Below are 9,361 nucleotides of genomic sequence, written 5' to 3' on the forward strand. Positions count from 1 at the left end.
TACTTACTGAACTGCATTTCTCAGAGACCTCTTCTCCTCTTAATGTTCAAACACTTGGGAAGACAATGTCCCTATTCTACTACCATTTCTTCCCCCAGAAGCCCTGACGAGGGATATCACATCAAATATCACATTATGCGAGACCTCGTGGGGTAGGCTCCTAACCCCAGATATTAATTCTTGGGAATCTGAGGCAGGAAGATTAACAGTTAATATTAGTCTGGGGCTAGCTACATGGTACCTGCCATCTGTACAGTCCCAAGAAATCCCTTTCCCCTAAAGTCAGGCATATAGCAAAATCCATCACTCCTTCAGAGATGTAGGAAGGTGGTTTCTGCTTGCTAGAAGGGGTCACAGGCCTCCTTCAACCTGTCTTTTAGCCTGTGGTGCCTATTAGCATATCAAGGTCTAGCTACCTGCTCTTCTGGCTGCTGCTCCTGGTTCTCCTGCTCTCCCCTCTTTTTCCCCCTTCTCTCCCCACATGGCCCAGCTCAGTCTGGTCTGGCCCACTCTAGATATCTCTGATTCTGGCTATGCTCTCCCACATATTTATAATAATCTTTCTCCTCCACCATACCTTGCAGCAGCCATGTTCCTTTCCTTCCTATCTATCTCTCTCTCTCTCTCTCTCTCTCTCTCTCTCTCTCTCTCTCTCTCTATCTATCTATCTATTCAATGACAATAAAAAGAAAAACCTGGCACTTGACTTTGCTCTGCGTTCAGGATCTTTTCCAACTTCTCTGATGGATTCACAATATTCGTTGGGTTCATATTAAAGATTCCCTCTTCTGGCAGAAGAGATGGCTCAAAGGTTAACAGCACTGACTGCTCTTCAGGAGGTCCTGAGTTCAATTCCTAGCAGCCACATGGTGGCTCACAACAACCTGTAATGGGATCTGATGCCCTCTTCTGGTGTGTCTGAAGACAGCTACAGTGTACTCACATACATGAAATAAATAAATAAATAAATAAATAAAAGATTCTCTCTTAGGGTTGGGGATTTAGCTCAGCGGTAGAGCACTTGCCTAGCAAGCGAAGGCCCTGGGTTCGATCCCCAGCTCCGAAAAAAAGAAAAAAGAAAAAAGAAAAAAAAGATTCTCTCTTCAAAGAACCACTCCTCGCCCACCCAGACACACTCGCCTCAGATGTCATGTGTGATCAAATTTGCTTTGTGATCAAATTAGCTGATACCTAGCTGTCTCTTTGTCTCTGTACCAATACAATACAGGCTCCAGGAAGGCAAGGAGTCAGTTACTTATCAAGCCCTGAACCCAGAGCAGCATCTGTGCCGTGAGAAACAGCAAAGGCTTCTCAGTGGTCTGCACACTCACCCAGGGTGAGATGAAGGGGAATCAGGAATCTTTATGGAATCTTTATGTATCTTTATGGAATCTTTACAGAATCTTTATGAAATCTTTATGGAATAGGCCGTTTCATTTTATGGGACAGCAGCAATTCTCTTACAGAAAAAAAAAATGGCTATAAACATACACTTTTGGTGGGGCTCTGACCCTGGTCTAAATTCTCATTTGGACATCAGCATCAAGGTGTGTGAATCCTTCAACAGTCCCATCAAGATCTAGGATCAGCCTTGGATATGAGGATATGTTTTATTTCTACACACAGAAAAGTGTACAAAATAGGTTAAGCGGGTGGGTGCTCATTGAAACAGTGATTACCTCTGGAACCAAGAGGGTTAAGGTTCAAAATGGAAAATAACATCAGTTCATCTTTGTGTGTGTGTCTTGCCCTCCCAGGCTCATTCCCCAAAACAGGGTCTCAGATAGCCAAGGCTAGCTCTTAAATTGATTGTTTTACTTCTACCTCTCCAGTCCTCCAGTTACTGCCCCGCCCCGCCCCCACATCCGGGATTTGTTGCTTGTATGTTTAAAATTTTCTAATTACAGTGTGTACACACACACACACACCGTGGGGACACGCTTGTACCATAGTGCATGTGTAGGAGTCGGAGCAGCTGGCAGGAGCTGGTTCTCTCCTTCTACCATTTGGGTTCCAGGGATTGAGCTCACTTGGCAGCAGGTGCCGTTTACCTGATGAGCCATTTGCCTGGCCCATTTCTGGGTTTTGATAGACTGGTTGATCTTGTTTTGTTGTTCTCACCATGCGGACGTGGCTGTCCTTGAAGTGATCTCCGTCTGCTGCTTCCTAAGTGCTGGGATTATATCATGTACCATATCTGAATTTTTCTATTCATCATCATCGTCGTCGTCGTCGTCGGTGTCATCGTCATCATCACCATCATTTTGGCACCGAGGCTTAAACCTAGGGTCTTGTGAAGACAAGCACTGTCACTGGATTACATCCCCAGCCCTGTTTTAATAGATTTAATAGATTGCTGTTGCTACTGTTTTTTAGTTTTTATGTGCTTTGCCTGCATGTATGTCTGTGCACTACTTCTTGCGTAGCTCCTGTGGGGGCCGGAAGAGGGCATCAGATCCTTTGGAACTAGAGGTACAGATGGTTTTGAGCTGCTGTGTGGGTGCTGGGAATCAAACTCAAGTCTTTCAGAGGGAAAGCTGGTGCTTTTAAGTTCTGAGCCATCTCTCCAGCCCTCACTTTAATATTTTCTATGGGATGGTAGTCAGATGGAGGCAGAGAGTGGGACAAACAGGAGAAATATATTTAGAAGTGGTACAATTATGAGAAAAGCCTGAAGGCAAATAAGTCAAAATAGAAACAGGAATTAATTTTTCTGGGCAGTGGTGGTGCACACCTTTAATCTTAGCATTTGGGAGCAGAGGCAGGTGGATCTCTCTGAGTTTGAGGCCAGCCTGGTCTACAGAATGAGCCCCAGGTCAGCCAGGGCTATGTGAAGAGACCTTATCTTTTAAAAGGCAGAAGGAGAAATAATTTTGAATAGTAGGAATATGATTTTTAAAATTTTTCATCTCTTTCATCAGACCTCATGACATCCCTTTGGCAGATGTTCGTATCAATAAAATCAACCATCTTTTTCTGCAATACCAAACTCAAATATTGTGTACTTTTTGTTCCTAAACCTCAAATCTTTTTGCTTTCACTTCTTAGACTATTTCGGTTTTTTAAAGAAATTTTTAAAAAGGTTTATTTATTTATTGTACATATGTGAGTACACCGTCACTGTCTTCAGACACACCAGAAAGAGGGCATCGGATCCCATTACAGATGGTTGTGAACCACCATGTGGTTGTTGGGAATTGAACTCAGGACCTCTGGAAGAGCAGTCAGTGCTCTTAACCACTAAGCCATCATCTCTCCAGCCCCTTTTTAATAGAGTGCTAAAATTCTGAAAAATGTCTGGAGGGGAACGATGTGACTGTGACCCTGTGTCACAGAATCATTTCAGATTCGGAACTGTTTATATACTGCTTCTAAGCAGCAGGGTAACTCAGCCCTTGGAAAGAACAGAGTTTAATGCCTCTTTCTATTAGTATAGCATTTTTAATATGCTTTGTAAATTAGCTTCAGAACTAAGTAAAACTTACTTGATCACGGAAGTCTTTCACGGAACCAGTAGATGCTTGTACCTCTTTCGTCTTTTTTTTTTTTTAAGATTTATTTATTTTATTTATACATTGTACACTGTAGCTGTCTTCATACACACCAGAAGAGGGCATCGGATCCCATTACAGATGGTTGTGAGCCACCATGTGGTTGCTGGGATTTGAACTCAGGACCTCTGGAAGAGCAGTCAGTGCTCTTACCCGCTGAGCCATCTCTCCAGCCCCGCTTGTACCTCTTTTATTGTTGTTGTTGTTGTGTTGTTGTTGTTGTTGTTGAGACAAGGTTTCTCTGTGTAGCCCTGGCTGTCCTGGCTGGCCTCAAAGTCACAGAGATCCTCTGTGGCCTCTGCCTAAGTGTTGAGATTAAAGGTACTCGCCACCACTGCCTGGTTACTTGTACCGCTTTTTTTTTGTTGTTGTTGTTTTTGTTCTATGGTACTGGATAGAACACAGGGCCTGTGCATGCAAGTCATGCCTCACCTCTATCCCTGTTCCTCTTCCTAGCACTTGAACCTGAGCAATCACCAAGGTGAACAACGTCTGAGCCACAGACAAGGCAGGAGCTTTCTCAGTTTTGTCCGTGACTGTATGATTCCTCTGTACAGTCCACTGTAGGTGACAAAAATACAAAAATTTTGTAGCATAAAAAATGCTTTATTGAATGAAGTAAATGGATTTGAAGAAACCCCTTGCAGATGTGCCTTACCTAGCATATACAAAGCTCTGGGCTTCATGGCCAACACCAGAAGGGAGGAAAAGAAAGAAGGTGAGGAGAGGCAGGAAGGGAGAAGAAGAGAGAGGAGGGAGAAGATGGGAGAGGGAAGTCATGGGTGTGGGAGGGTCACAGAAAAGAGGAGAGGTTCACTGAGCAGTAATGAGCAGGCCCAGTCAGCAGACCCAGCAGGGGAAACTCAAAGGTGACCTTAGGAGAATCTGTAGTGTTTGTTTGCTCAACAGTTTCAGTGGAATCACCAGGGGAAGAGCAGTCTCACCTTTGGCCTGCTGTGGGGTCGGAATTCAAACATCTAAGTTGGGAAGCAGCAGGTGTGTCATTCACAGCTCCCATCGCAGCACATCAGGCAGAAGCAGAAGGGACTCAAAGCCATGCTCTACCACGTAATCATCTCAAGGTCAATGTGGATTACACGGGAGCCTGAATCAATATGCAAAAAATTATAAAATAAAATGAACTAAATCTGGAAACAGCAGAAGGAAAACTTTCCGGACCATCAGAAGCAGTCTCTCTTGCCATCTGGCATCGTTGGTTGGTTGTTTGGAGAGGCAGAGTCTCGTGTGGTTATTAGCCTTGAGTTTTCTATGTAGAAGAGGCTGACCTTGAACCTGTGACCCTCTTGCCTTTCCAGTGTGTTTTTGTTGAGATAGGATCATGTTGTCTAGAACTCACTCCGAGTTGTGAGTGTCCTCAGACTTGCAGCTGCCATCTTCCCTCAGTCTCCCAGGTGCTGCCATCATGCCTTGAACTCCCGAACTTCCTGCTTCTGGGTACAAAGTGCTAGAATTATATAGGCTTGTTTTTGGTTTGGTTTGGTTTGGTTTGGTTTTTAAATTAAAGTGTAACTTGACTGTTCTTGGTGATCTAGTGATTAGGATTCTATCCTCTCTCTACTCTATGGTCCACATTTGATTTTGATCAGGGAAGCCTGACTTCTCTCTGAATCTCAGGCACTTTCTGACCTCTCACACACAGATAAACATGTAAGGAAAAGATTGACAAGGGGCTGGAGAGATGGCTCAGCAGTTGAGAACACTTGGTGTTTTGTTTTATTAAAAGTATTTTATGTTTATGGGTACTTTGCCTGAATGTTTATCTGTGTACCACATGAGTGTTTGCTGTCTGTTGAAGCAGAAAAGGGTGTCAGATCCCCTGGGACTAAACTTACAAATGTTCATGAGCTGACTTGTGAGCGCTGAGGAGCCAACCACAGTCCTCTGGAAGAACAGCAAGTTCTCTTAACGGCTAAACCATCTCTCCAGCACTGTAAATGCTTGCTGCTCTTGCAGAGGTCCTGAACACCCACATCAGGTAGCTCATAGCTACCCATAATGTCAGTGACTCTGACACCCTCTTCTGTCTTCTGAGGGAGCCTGTGCACACGTGCATGCAAAAACACAAATAATAAAACAAGTCTTTTAAAATTTCAGTAAAGTACAGCTGACAAATGCAAATTATATACACTAGTATTTGTAGGGCACAGTGTTATGTTTTTGCCTCCTGCATGCTGGGGTTACAGGCATCAGCTATCACATCCAGCCCAAGGTGATGTCATCACATCCAGCCCAAGGTGATGTCATCACATCCAGCTCAAGGTGGTATTTTTCACTGTGAGCTCCTCACCTATCCTTCCGTGTTACTCAGAGAATTTGGTCATAAATTCTGATCAACAACCGTTTTGGATCTGGAGCTATTTTCCAAACATACAGTTTACAGCATACAAAGGTGTGGGTTGATGATTGCACAAAAAACTTGTAGCTATGAGGGTGGGAACTCCTAGTAAAATCACAAGATTGTGGCATGTCATCAGTCTGGCTCACCTCGACTCTCCGTCTCTGCCTACCGTGTTAGCCTAGTTATGGTAATATGTTTTTCTATGCACATTGTCTTTAAAAAATAACCATGATGGGGCTGGGGATTTAGCTCAGTGGTAGAGCGCTTACCTAGGAAGCGCAAGGCCCTGGGTTCGGTCCCCAGCTCCGAAAAAAAGAACCAAAAAAAAAAAAAAAAAAATCCATGATGAACCATATGGGAAAAGGGTTGTCTTTGTTTAAAATTCAGTGGGTCCTAAAATCTTCTGCCCAATGTCTTGGCCTGAGTGAAACAGGTTACACAGATCTTGTATTTCTTTGCCCTTGAAAATTTTATGACCCTGTAACAGGCTTTTAATGTTTTCTTAAATAGCCCTCCCTTCCCACAGCAAGTTAACAATGATTAACTGTGGGCGGACAGTCCATTTGGCACTACACCAAACACAGAAGCAAGAAAGCATATTCTAGGTAAGATCAAGAATCTAAATTACCTTTTCTCCTGTCCCCCTCCCTCACTTGAGAAGAGAATGTCATCTGGCAGGTTCAATAGTTCCTTAACCCTGAGAGGCCATTTGAGCCTAGTAATTCCCCAAAATGTCACTGCTCTTTCAAGTCAGAATAAATGTCAATCTGTTTTCTCAAGTAGAATATTTGTCTTTAAATTAAAAATCCTCGGGCTGGAGAGATGACTCAGAGGTTAAGAGCACTGATTGCTCTTCCAGAGGTCCTGAGTTCACAGATGGCTCACAACCATCTGTCATGGAACCCAATCCCCTCTTCTGGTGTGTCTGAAGACAGTTACAGTGTACTCATGTACATTAAATAAATAAATAAATAAATAAATAAATAAATAAATAAATCTAAAAAATATTCCTCTAGAAAATTGAGGCTGGGGGCATAGCTCCATAGTAGGACATTGCCTAGCATATACAAAGCCATGGGTTCAAAGCCCAGAGGAAGAGGGGGAAGAGGAAGAGAGGAGGGGGAGGAGGAGGAAGGGAAGGAAGAAGAGGAAGAGGGGGAGGGGGAGGGGGAGGAGAGACAAAAATAGGGAGTAGTGGCACACACTTCTAATCTAGTACTTATGTCTGGACAGGGGTTGAGAGCACAGGATGCTCTAAAGGACTGTGGTTTGATTCCAAGCACCCAAATGGCAGTTCACAATGTTACTCCAGTCCCAAGGGATCCAACATCCTCTTCTGGCCTCCTTAGGCACCACTGCATGTGATAAAGAGACATACAAGCAAGGAAGACACCCATACACATTTAAAACCAAAACCAAAGGAACAACGAAATTCACGCATGCAATTACTCCGTAGTGACATTAAGCTCAAATGAGGAGCCTATCCCTCTCTTGCATGAAGTCAGCATCAGTGCTGAGAAGCTTGTAAACGCCTTTAGTTTCCTTCATGAAACCTGAATGTCCTCCGGACTCTAGCTAGTACAGATGAGGCCACACTCTTATGTGCTGTCATGAGCCTCACGTAGCCATGACTTTATTGCCCTACAATGTCTTCCCCCCGAATCTCACACAAGAGTTTCTAGACGTTTCCAAAAAGTGTGGCACGTGTACTCAGGGATAAGTTCCCAGTTCTGGACCATTAGATTTCTCTGGCACTCTGCCTATCATTTGGAGGCTCAAAGGGCTTTGTGTGGCCTCTCATCTCCCTGTAGATGACCTCTTCAGGAAGGTAGCAGGGCTGGAGCGACAGCTTGGTAATTAGGAGCATTGGCTTCTCTTCCAGAGGACCCTGAGTTCAATTCCCAGCATCCTCATGGTGGTTCACATATGCCAGTTGTCTCAGTCCTAGGGGATCCTAATACACAATTCTGGCACCCGGCACACACATGATGCACAGTCATACATGCAGACAAAATAACTATACATGTTAAATGTTTCAAACAATTTTTAGTAAAAACATTATCTAGGTGGCTGTGTGTCATGCTGTCCTGAACTCTGCCATTTTCTTCCCTTAAAAGGTCCAGGAGTATGATAAAGGTCATGGCGGGGATGAGGGTCATGGCAGGGATGAGGGTCATGGCAGGGATGATGATTGGGTTAAGACCCAGCCAAGAGGAACCCTGCAGGAAGGGCTTGGGCCTGACTCTCCTATTATGACAGGAGAATAAAGGAAACTTTTGTGTTTTCCTTGGCTTCTATCACAGCTCATGAGGGTAAAAGACAAAGTAGATGTGGTATTAAGTTCTGGATCAAAGCCAGGACTCGTTGGCTTGGCTTCATCCCCTGGGTATAGCTATTTCAAGGTCTTATCAGGGCCATGTAGCTAGACAGTGGGGCTCACAGATTCTACTCAACACAGCTGACTTTGTATGACTTGTGAGAATAGTGCCCTCTGGAGAAAGAGTTTAAGTACGTTTTCATCATTTTACTTTAAATTTCTAACATTAACCTCGGGAAGTCTCTCTGAACAGCTGAACACATTGATGATAATTCCTCCCACCACGAGGCAAGTAAGCCAAGGATATGAAAACAAGTTTTATGTAAAAACAAAACCAAACACTGGAGACATGGTGTCGTGTCTCTGAGGCTAGCCTGAGAACTGCGGTTAGGCAGACAGTAGTCATACATTTTTGACCCTTCTCCCTCCTCCTTCCTGAGTGCTGAGATTACAATGTGCTACGGTGCCAGATTTTGTTTGGGGCTGGGGCTGAACCCAGAGCTTTTCGAATGCTCTCTAAGCGTTCTGCCCACTAAGCTATATGCCCAGCCCTCAAATCAACTATAGATATTATGTGTGATATCTATATACATGTTCACAGGGCTGTGTACAGATGTTTGTGTGTAGGTCAGAGGTCAGCCTTGGCTTTCTGCCTCCTTTTGTTGTTTATTTGTTTTGTTTTAAATGCATGATCTCTCACTGAACCTGGAGGTCACCAACTGGCTAGGCTGGCTAGGAATGAGCTCCAGATATTTACCACAGTCTTTCCTCCTCCTCTTGGCACCAGGGGTAGAGTTGCAGGCCTGTACTATTGTAGCCAACTTTTAGATGGGTGTTAAAGACCTGAATTCAAGTTCTCCTCCTGTGTGGAAAGCCACCTTCCCAGCCCCTTAAAATCAAATGCTTATGAAAACAAATTCCCACTACTTTTGTTTTGTTTTTCAAGACAAGGTCTCTCTGTGTAGCCCTGGCTGCCCTGGAACTTGCTCTGTAGGCCAGGCTGGCCTCGAACTCACAGAGATCCACTTGACTCTGCCGCCCAGGTGCTGGGGTTAAAGGTGTTCAGCACCACCAGCTGACTAGTTTTTGTTCATCTTTAACAGTGAAATCAAACCCATTGCTCACTGTGTGTGG

This window comes from Rattus norvegicus, chromosome 14 (assembly GCF_021556685.1).
Source record: "Rattus norvegicus strain SHRSP/BbbUtx chromosome 14, alternate assembly SHRSP_T2T, whole genome shotgun sequence".
NCBI classification, from domain to species: Eukaryota; Metazoa; Chordata; class Mammalia; order Rodentia; family Muridae; genus Rattus; species Rattus norvegicus.